Raw genomic sequence first — 12,228 nt, forward strand, 5'->3', positions numbered from 1 at the left:
CCTCCCCACGCACACATGTACACTACATATACCTTCACATACACAAAACAAAGACCATCTATTATACTGACAAGATTATCAACTGACCACTCTAACAATGAAAATACATATCTGCAAAGGCGAAAGGCAGGCGAGAGGAAGCGAGATCAGATGGGAACATTCTACCAATGAGAGCAGATATGTGTATGAACAAAGACAGCTCAGATATAAAATATTTTTCCTCAAAGTTGCTACAGCCTAAATGTTAAGCATGTTTTATTCCACAGGCCTACACACAATAACCTATGTCAAAGTTGAATTATGTTTTTATACATTTTTACAAATTAATTAAAAGATGAAACATCTTGAGTCAATAAGTATTCAACCCCTTTGCCATGGCAAGCCTAAATCAGTTCAGCAGTAAAAAAATTGCTTAGTGAGTCTGAACACAGATTCAACCACAAAGACCAGGGAGGTTTTCCAATGCCTCACAAAGCAGGGCACCAGCAGTATTGAAATCCCGTTTGACCATTGTGAAGTTATTAATTACACTTTGGGTTAATAATTACACTTTGGATGTATCAATACACCCAGTCACAAAAAAAGTTACAGGCGTCCTCAGCTGCCTGAGAAGAAGGAAAGCGTTCAGGGATTTCACCATGAGGCCAATGGTGACTTTAAAACAGTTACAGAGATGAATGGCTGTGAAGGGAGAAAACTGAGGATGGATCAACAACATTGCAGTTAATCTACAATACTAAGCTAAATGACAGAGTGGACCGAAGGAAGAATAATACAGAATAAAAATATTCAGCAAAATTGTTTGTTATAAGGCATTAAAAAGTAAAACTGCAAAAAAGTTGGCAAAAACATTGACTTTATTTCCTGAATGCAATGCGTTATGTTTGGGCCAAATCCAACGGAACACATCACGGAATCCCACTCTATATCTTTTCAAGCATGGTGGTGGCTGCATCATGTTATGGGTATGCTTGTCATCGGCAAGGGCTAGGGAGGTTTTTTTTACATAAAAGGAAACGGAATGGGGCTAATCACAGACAAAAAACCCTGGTTCAGTATGCTTTCCAACAGACACTGTGAGACAAATTCACCTTTCAGCAGAACAACAACCTAAAACACAATGCTAAATCTACACTGCAGTTGTTTACCAATACGACAGTGAATGTTCCTGAGTGACCTAGTTACAGTTTTGACTTAAATCATCTTGAAAGCCTATGGTAAGACTTGAAAAATGGCAATCTAACAATGGTCAATAACCAACTCAACAGTGCTTGCAGAATTTTTAAAATAACAATTTGCAACTATTATACAATCAAGGTGTGCAAATCTCTTAGAGACATACCTAGAATGACTCACAGCTGTAATCGCTCTTAGAGACATACCTAGAATGACTCACAGCTGTAATCGCTCTTAGAGACATACCTAGAATGACTCACAGCTGTAATCGCTCTTAGAGACATACCTAGAATGACATACCATAGAATGACTCACAGCTGTAATCACTCTTAGAGACATACCTAGAATGACTCACAGCTGTAATCACTCTTAGAGACATACCTAGAATGACTCACAGCTGTAATCGCTCTTAGAGACATACCTAGAATGACTCACAGCTGTAATCACTCTTAGAGACATACTTAGAATGACATAATCCTAGAATGACTCACAGCTGTAATCGCTCTTAGAGACATACCTAGAATGACTCACAGCTGTAATCGCTCTTAGAGACATACCTAGAATGACTCACAGCTGTAATCGCTCTTAGAGACATACCTAGAATGACTCACAGCTGTAATCGCTCTTAGAGACATACCTAGAATGACATAGAATGACTCACAGCTGTAATCACTCTTAGAGACATACCTAGAATGACTCACAGCTGTAATCGCTCTTAGAGACATACCTAGAATGACTCACAGCTGTAAATCTTAGAGACATACCTAGAATGACATACCTAGAATGACTCACAGCTGTAATCTAGAATGACTCTTAGAGACATACCTAGAATGACTCACAGCTGTAATCGCTCTTAGAGACATACTAGAATGACTCACAGCTGTAATCGCTCTTAGAGACATACCTAGAATGACTCACAGCTGTAATCGCTCTTAGAGACATACTAGAATGACTCACAGAATGACATACCTAGAATGACTCACAGCTGTAATCGCTCTTAGAGACATACCTAGAATGACTCACAGCTGTAATCACTCTTAGAGACATACCTAGAATGACTCACAGCTGTAATCGCTCTTAGAGACATACCTAGAATGACTCACAGCTGTAATCGCTCTTAGAGACATACCTAGAATGACTCACTCAGCTGTAATCAGCTCTTAGAGACATACCTAGAATGACTCACAGCTGTAATCGCTCTTAGAGACATACCTAGAATGACTCACAGCTGTAAGCTGTAGAAATCACAGCTGCTCTTAGAGACATACCTAGAATGACTCACAGCTGTAATCGCTAGAGACATACCTAGAATGACTCACAGCTGTAATCACTCTTAGAGAGAATGACAGCTGTAATCACTCTTAGAGACATACCTAGAATGACTCACAGCTGTAATCACTCTTAGAGACATACCTAGAATGACTCACAGCTGTAATCACTCTTAGAGACATACCTAGAATGACTCACAGCTGTAATCACTCTTAGAGACATACCTAGAATGACTCACAGCTGTAATCACTCTTAGAGACATACCTAGAATGACTCACAGCTGTAATCGCTCTTAGAGACATACCTAGAATGACTCACAGCTGTAATCGCTCTTAGAGACATACTTAGAATGACTCACAGCTGTAATCACTCTTAGAGACATACTTAGAATGACTCACAGCTGTAATCGCTCTTAGAGACATACCTAGAATGACTCACAGCTGTAATCGCTCTTAGAGACATACCTAGAATGACTCACAACTGTAATCGCTCTTAGAGACATACCTAGAATGACTCACAGCTGTAATCGCTCTTAGAGACATACTTAGAATGACTCACAGCTGTAATCGCTCTTAGAGACATACCTAGAATGACTCACAGCTGTAATCGCTCTTAGAGACATACCTAGAATGACTCACAGCTGTAATCGCTCTTAGAGACATACCTAGAATGACTCACAGCTGTAATCGCTCTTAGAGACATACCTAGAATGACTCACAGCTGTAATCACTCTTAGAGACATACCTAGAATGACTCACAGCTGTAATCGCTCTTAGAGACATACCTAGAATGACTCAAAACTGTAATCGCTCTTAGAGACATACCTAGAATGACTCACAGCTGTAATCACTCTTAGAGACATACTTAGAATGACTCACAGCTGTAATCACTCTTAGAGACATACCTAGAATGACTCACAGCTGTAATCACTCTTAGAGACATACCTAGAATGACTCACAGCTGTAATCACTCTTAGAGACATACCTAGAATGACTCGCAGCTGTAATCACTCTTAGAGACATACCTAGAATGACTCGCAGCTGTAATCACTCTTAGAGACATACCTAGAATGACTCACAGCTGTAATCGCTCTTAGAGACATACCTAGAATGACTCACAGCTGTAATCACTCTTAGAGACATACCTAGAATGACTCACAGCTGTAATCTCTATCTCAGAGGGTTGAATACTTATGTAATCAATTATTTTCGAATATATGTTTTTACAAATGTTGTAACTTTTCTTCTTTGCAGAGTATTTTGTGAAGATTGTTGACCAAACACACAGCAACACATAGCAATTTGTAAAAAGTGGAAAGAGTGAAGAGGTAAGAATACATTCTGAAGGCACTGTATATCACTACACTCATTACAACCTAAGAATTATCAAACTTCTATTTAATCAAATAAGCCTCACATATCCAAAGAGAAATTCACTTTAATACTGACCAAATACCACACTCTCTCATTGCCCTCCATACAAAACCTCTTCCCTTGGTCTGCTTAATGCTTATTTTTTCGTGGCTTGCAATCTGATGCCTAGCATATGACATACCAGGAGTTGATGCAACCATGCTCTCGATGGTACAGCTTTAGATACTTTTGAGGATCTGAGGACCCAAATCTTTTCAGTCTCCTGAGGTGGAATAGGTTTTGTCGTGACCTCTTCACAACTGTCTTGGTGTGCTTGGACCATGTTAGTTTTTTGGTGATGTGGACACCAAGGAACGTGAATTGAAGCTCTCAACCTGCTCCACTACAGCCCCGTTGATTAGAATTTGGTTGTTGTCCTTGCACAAAGCAGCCAGGTCTCTGATCTTCTCCCTATAGGTTGTCTCATCATTGTCTGTGATCAGGCCTACCAATGTTGTGTGATCTGCAAACTTAATGATGGTGTTGGAGTAGTGCCTGGCCGTACAGTCATGGGTGAACAGGGAGTACAGAAGGGGACTGAACATGCACCCCTGAGGGGCCCCTGTGTTGAGGATCAGCGTGGCAGATGTGTTGTTACCTACCCTTACCACCTGGGGACGGCCCATCAGGAAGTCTAGAATCCAGTTGGAGAGGAAGGTGTTTAGTCCCTGAGTCCAATTATGTAGTTCTATTTTGGAATATCCACCATGCCATGCCTTTGAATAAGACAACACTGACAGCTTCTCTGAGACAGGAAAATTCATGCATCAGGATAATTATAATGGATATATCCAAAGAAATTGCAATAGAAACGAGTGTAAAACAAATGAAATTGCACATAGTTTTCTGTCATTGTTGGAAACCGTTTTATAATAACAATTTGGTCCCCGAACCAAGGAATTATTGTGAATTACATCCTCCTGAAGGCTGTTTCTCCGGCCTTTCGCTTTGCCTCAGGCCTAAGAACAACCCTTAGTCGGAAGTTACTCACAAGATAATTCCTAGGTTCTCATGCCTTATTGCTTAAACACTCACTGACAGTTCTAAAACAAACTGAGGTTACATATAAATCATAATTTTTAAGATATTGCATTCTCCACAGACATTATAGCACATGAGCATACACTGTGTGTCTGGATTGAAAGAAAAATGAATTATACATCCGTTTCATGGCTAAATATACATCAGTTTCATGGCTAAATTTCTAATAGGGGAATAGTTTAATCTGAAAGGATGCAAAGCAAGAGCATTTCGGGACAGGATACCGAATGCGGCAGCCTGCTGACTCTCTCTCAGTGCTTTTTCGGCACAGCACAGTGCTCCACCAACATCAATGGTTCATTAATCACCACGTACATACACAGAAATGAAAGCCCCTTTCCCACCGCAGCCAATCATCAACGTGTTGCCAAGGAAACAACCTCCACCCTAGAGAGGTTTTTTCATGGATTTTCCTTTTTGGTTGATGTTCCCTTCGTTCCCGGAATCATTTGGCAGTCGTCTGACAGAGGGAGAGAGCGCATAGCCGAGGAGAAGAAGTGCAGAGTGAGAAACATTAGAACTCGAGAAACACAAACCAGTTCGAGGAAGAGCCGGATACATCATTCATTTCTATGATGTACGTTCTGTTGTGAATTTGGATGTTCAGTGTTTTTTAGCATTTAAATATAGTAGCTATACAGTTGCCTACATTGCAGGCTAACTAGCGACCATTGCTAGGCTATATCTCCGATGGCTATGAAGGGAACAACTAGATGTGACCAGTGTGTCATAAACAAACTAGGCTGTAGTCTTTTATTTTGTAGTTTGATTTGATGTATTTCATTCATGCTCACAGTTGACAGGACTGAATTTTGCATTTAGACAATACTTAAAAACCCACAAGATATTACATTCAGTTAAAAATATCCTATCTTATGAGAAGTTACTGTTTAAAAAGGTCACATTTGGCTATTAAAAAGTCTGATGGCAGTAGCAATGGTCGGATGTTTCAATCTGTTCCTGCGTTTATGCTGAACAGTTGGCTCCAATTTCGGAGAATTCTGCAAGTACTTTCTTCCCTTCTATGTGGAATGAGATCATGTAGAGGTCAGGTTAGTGCAGCACGCTCATGTAGAGGGTGGTCAGGTTAGTGCAGCACCCTCATGTAGAGGGTGGTCAGGTTAGTGCAGCACCCTCATGTAGAGGGAGGTCAGGTTAGTGCAGCACCCTCATGTAAAGGGTGGTCAGGTTAGTGCAGCACCCTCATGTAGAGGGAGGTCAGGTTAGTGCAGCACCCTCATGTAGAGGGTGGTCAGGTTAGTGCAGCACCCTCATGTAGAGGATGGTCAGGTTAGTGCAGCACCCTCATGTAGAGGGTGGTCAGGTTAGTGCAGCACCCTCATGTAGAGGGTGGTCAGGTTAGTGCAGTTCAAGAGGAACCTATGAGTGTGGCACAATGACAATCAAAATTGATTCAAGTATTTCAAATATTTTTTGCACTTTAGTCCATGCAAAGGCAATCAAAATGACGCAATGTGACAATTAGGCCCACATATGGCAGACATTTCTTTATGATATAATAATGATAAAGGAAATAATAAGAGCATTATAAGGAATCATATATTTCTAATCACTTTATCACAACATTTACATTTGTGAATCAACTTATTTTTAATTAAACAGTAAAACATGTTACTGTATGTAAAAAAGGTGCTCTTGTTGCTCCACACAGTCAATACAACTGTCCAAACAAAGTGGAATCAGACTTTTTGACTGACAGGATTAAACTGACCTTCTATGAACTCATGGGGTGAGTTTGTGTCAACTTGACATTGAAACACACAGTTGACTGACCTTGAACACCTTCAAATATATATATTACATTTTTATTGTCCATTGTCCATATATATATTACATTTTTATGTCCATTGTCCATATATATATTAATATTTTTATGTCCATTGTATTCCAGCAATTTAGTTGTTATTGAATCCTATACATTTATAGGTTGTGTTGCTTTGGGAGATTCACAATCTGGTAATGTTGTGCATCACTGTTAACTTTGGGTCTAAGGAAGTTTCAAGTGGATTTTGATTCAAACGTTTACAAAAAAAGTGCAGGCTCTTAAAATCAAGAGCTGCAAATCATCGCTGCCAATGGTTCAATACAAGTTTTATACCGTTGAATAATTATCCTCCCAAACAATTCGGAAAGCATCTGGGGAGCTGGACAAACTCAAGGCTGTCTGGATCTATTCAGTAAGCCCACCTTTACCTTTTTTTTCTCGCAGTTTCTGAAAAGTCCTTGTAAACCTGACAAAATGTGGTAGCACTTTATTTGAAAGGGTATTCAAAACACCCGATGTGAATGGTTCATGACACATTTAAGAGTGCTGAAATGCTCAACCTTTGATTCAACATTAAATGTCGCTTCTGACAGTGCGTGTCAAAATAAAAGTCCCCTTTGGATTACAATACCTAAGATTTTTTATTTTCAAATTGATCACTTCTAAGTATGTGTGTGTATTGGGTGTGCGGGGAATCCCCATAATCACCAGAGGAAAACCTTTACAGGACAGGACCAAAAACACACTTATTTCCGAGGGTGGATGGGGGGGGGGGGGTCTAACAGAACTACCTCATGCTGATAGTGAGGAAAGCAGATTTCAAACTACAACAGTGCAGGATTTTCCCCCTCAACCCTCTTTTTCTCTGTCCACACCTCTATCCTTAAACCCATCATACTCAGATAATCTCTCTCTGTCTCTCTTTCTCTCCATCCTTTTTTTCAATTGACCCTTGAGCAGAAGTGTATGTTCATTCACATCTGATGAACCTTTGTACATCGTCCCCCAGCGAAGGAACAGATTCATTTCTATGTGTATTAAAGTAATAAAAAGTAAGGTATTTGGTCCCATATTCGTAGTATGAAATGACTACATCAAGCTTGTAACTCATTTGATGGATGCATTCGCTGTTTGTTTTGGTTGTGTTTCAGATTAGTTTGTGCCCAATAGAAATGAATGGTAAGTAATGTATTGTAATGTATTGTGTCATTTTGGAGTCAATTGTATTGTAAATAAGAATAGACTATGTTTCTAAACACTTCTACATGAATGTGGATGCCACCATGATGACGGATAATCCTGAATGAATCGTGAATAATGATGAGTGAGAACGATAAGGTATATCTCCGCCTCGTCCCGCTGCGTCGTCCGCTAGTTCCAAGGTAATGTACAACACTTTGACTTTTATCCCTTACATACACAGTGGCCTTCAGAAAGTATTCATACATGTTGTTGTGGAACAGTGTGAATTCAAGATTAAATTGCGTTTTTCTCTCACCCATCTACACACTTTACCCCATAATGACATAGTAACATTTTTGTAATTTGTAATAATAACATACGAATAACATACAGAAATATCTAATATTCTAACCTCAGATGCATATTCGATTCACGCTGGTCAGCGATTATAACTGTGATTCTTTAAGAGTGTTACACAGCTGGACTGTACAAAATTTGCACGTTATTATTTTCTAAATTCTTCAAGCACCTTCAAATTGGTTGTTGATTGTTACTAGGCAACCATTTTCCAGTCTTGCCATAGATTTTCAAAAAGAAGTCAAAACTGTAACTCTGCAACTCAGGAAAATGCACTGTCTTCTTGTTAAGCAACTACAGTGTATATTTGACATTGTGTTTTAGGTTATTGTCCTGCTGAAAGGTGAATTAATCTCCCAGTGTCTGGTGGAAAGAGGACTTTTGCTGTTATTATGTCCATTCCGTTTCTTTTTTTATGCTGAAAACTCCCCAGTCCTTAATGATAACAAGGATAACCATAACCTGATGGAACCACCACTATGCTTGAAAATATAGAGAGTTGTACTCAGTAATATGTTGTATTAGATTTGCCCCAAACATAACACTTTGTATTCAGGATGAAAAGGTAATTGTTTTTCCACCAGTTTGTGTTAAGAACTGCAATGCTGCTGGGTTTTTCAAGCTCAACAGTTTCCCGTGTGTATCAAGAATGTTCCACCACCCACAGGACATCCAGCCAACTTGACACAACTGTGGGAAGTATTGGAGTCAACGTGGACCAGTATCCCTGTAGCACATTTCCGACACCTTGTAGAGTCCATGCACCAACGAAATGAGGCTGTTCTGGGGGGTGAAACTCAATATTTGGAAGGTGTTTTAAGTGTTTGTACACTCAGTTTTTGAAACTTTGATAAACTTAATTTAAAGTTTGAAAACTTGAAACACTGACAATGAATGCAATGTCTACCATAATGAAGCTGAATATATAAACATAGAATTTGAATATTCAATTGAATTGTTTTACCGATTGAAATATTCATTCAATTCAGTATCAAATCATGTAATACAGGTCACATTTTGGGAATTCAATGATTCAATTTGCGCATTATAAATGAAAAAATATTAAATTCAAATTCAATATCCTAATACAAAAATGCTAAATTACAAATACAATTTCTGTTGGCACTGACATCGCTCCATAATTCTCGTATCCTTAAGTTTCCTTCCTCTCCAGCAACTAAGTTAGAGAGGACGTCTTGTATCTTTGTAGTAGCTGGGTAAATTGATACACCGTCCAAAGTGTAATTGATAACTTCCCCATGCTCAAAGGGATATTCAGTGTCTGCTTTTTTTTCCCAGTAGGCGCCCTACTTTCCGAGGCACTAGAGATAGGCCAGTCATTCAAAAATCATGTTCACCTCTATTATTGTACACAGAGTGAATTCATGCAACTTATTATGTGACTTGTTAAGCAAAGTTTTACTCCTGTACTTATTTGGGCTTGCCATAACAAAGGGGTTGAAAACTTATTGACTCAAGACATCTCAGCTTTTCATTTTTTATTCATTTGTAAAATATTCCAAAAACAAAATTCCACTTTGACATCATGTATAGATCAGTGACACAAAATATTAAGTTCATCCATTTTTAATATCAGGCTGTAAAAAGTCAAGGGGTGTGAATACATTCTGAAGGCACTGTAGTTATGTCTCTTGTCCAGGTGGAATAGAGCAGTGGGTAGTGCAATAGCGATTGCGTTGTCCCTGGATCTGTTAGGGCGGTACGTGAATTGTAGTGGGTCAAGGTTGTCGTTTAAGATTGAGGTGATATGGTACTTTTTGGGGGGTATATTTTTGGTATTTTATTAGGATCCCCATTAACTGTTGCAAAAGCAGCAGCTACTCTTCCTAGAGTCCACTTAAAACATGACATAATACAGAACATTAATAGGGAAGAACAGCTCAAGGACAGAACTTCATCAATAAAAAAAAGTCACACGTAGCCCATATATCAATACATACACACAAACTATCTAGGTCAAATAGGGGAGAGGTATTGTGCCCTTAGCCTGTTAACGCGCTTCATGATGATAGACGTGGGTGCTACGGGGCTATTGTCATTTAGTTCCGTTATCTTCGCTTTCTTAGGTACAGGAACGATGGTGGACATCTTGAAGCAAGTGGCGACCTCAGATTGGGATATCGAGAGATAGAATATGTCCGTAAACACTCCAGCCAGCTGGTCTGTCTACACATGCTCTAAGGACGTGGCTTGGGATGCCATCTGGGCCGGCAGCCTTGAGAGGATTAACACACTTAAATTACTTAATCGGCCACGGAGTTACGAGAGCACACAATCCTCCTGCTCTCAGCTCAATGTTGTTTTCCTTGAAGTGGGTGAAGAAGGTGTTTAGCTTATCCGGGAGTGTCCACAACATGGCAGGTTTTCCCTTTATAATCTGTGATTGTCTGGAGTCTCCGCCACATACGTCTTGTGTCATTTCGCCTCTATGATGCCTTACGAAGGTCATAGCGATCACTTTATTTTATCGGCGGTCGCTTTACGGAGTTCATAGCGATCACTTTATTTTATCGGAGGTCGTTTTACGGAGTGCATAGCGATCACTTTATTTTATCGGAGGTCGTTTTACGGAGTGCATAGCGACCACTTTATTTTATCGGCGGTCGCTTTACGGAGTGCATAGCGATCACTTTATTTTATCGGAGGTCGTTTTACGGAGTGCATAGCGATCATTTTAATTTATCGGAGGTCGCTTTTCGGATATGTTTCACGTTACAGTAAATGAACAACTTATAAAGCATGTATAGCATTCCTACAGCATTCATAAGCGCTACATAAATGCTCATCAAATGAACCCTTGCAATGACAATCCATTAAAATCTGAAAATCAATAATGTATAAGTAAAGTCATACCAAATAAAGGTTGATGTTAAAGGTCATGATATCTGAGGCTTTGCCAAATATGGCATTACACTTTTGCCACTCTTCATACAGTATAGCATGGCTTTTGTTTATAAACGGTTTATGAAGGCTTCATTAGGCCTTAAAAGTTATGCTTTGTTTAACGTCGGACCAAGTATACTGTATATCTGTGGTAAATATACTCTGAATAATGGATAGTGTCATGTTTTGTCATAGATTGTCATGTCTTGTCCCTGTGCTTTCCCTTCTATTCGTTTCCCCCTGCTGGTCTTATTAGGTTCTTTCCCTCTCTCTATCTCTCTCCCTCTCTCTCTCTCTCTCTATCGTTCCGTTCCTGCTCCCAGCTGTTCCTCATTCTCCTAACTACCTCGTTTACTCTTTCACACCTGTCCCCTATTTTGCCCTCTGATTAGAGTCCCTATTTCTCCCTCTGTTTCCGCTTCTGTCCTTGTCGGATCCTTGTTTGCTGTACTGTGTCCTTGTTCCGTCCTGTCGTGTTTTTGCCTTCTTCAGATGCTGCGTGTGAGCAGGTGTGAGATCAGCTACGGCCTGCGCCAACCCGAAGCGACCTGCAGTCTGTGGTCGCATCTCCTGTTGTTCCCCTCTACTGACTAGAGGATTTCAGTTATTCCTGTTTGGACATTACCAGTGAAAGAATTCAGGATTTATCGTTTTTTGTTAAGACTGGAATAAACTCTGTTTCTGTTAAGTCGCTTTTGGGTCCTCATTCACCTGCATAACAGATAGTACTGTGATTTCACTCACTCTTTCACTACTATCATTTGTTTCTATCTCTGCATCAGGATATCTCCTCTTTGCCTATCCTTTTGATATGGAAATAGCATGGCAAAATAACACGTGGCATGAAGGTCAAAGTCAATAGTGAGACAACCTTGTATGGTAGAGATGTTTAAAATGGAGATGTCACGTTCTGACCATCGTTCGTATGTGTTTTCCTTGTTTTAGTGTTGGTCAGGACATGAGCTGGGTGGGCATTCTATGTTGTGTGTTTAGTTTGTCTATTTCTATGTTTGGCCTGATATGGTTCTCAATTAGATCTATGATTGGGAACCATATTTAGGTAGCCTGTTTTGTGTTGGGATGTGTGGGTGGTTGTTTCCT

The sequence above is a fragment of the Oncorhynchus gorbuscha genome, linkage group LGY (assembly GCF_021184085.1).
Source record: "Oncorhynchus gorbuscha isolate QuinsamMale2020 ecotype Even-year linkage group LGY, OgorEven_v1.0, whole genome shotgun sequence".
NCBI classification, from domain to species: domain Eukaryota; kingdom Metazoa; phylum Chordata; class Actinopteri; order Salmoniformes; family Salmonidae; genus Oncorhynchus; species Oncorhynchus gorbuscha.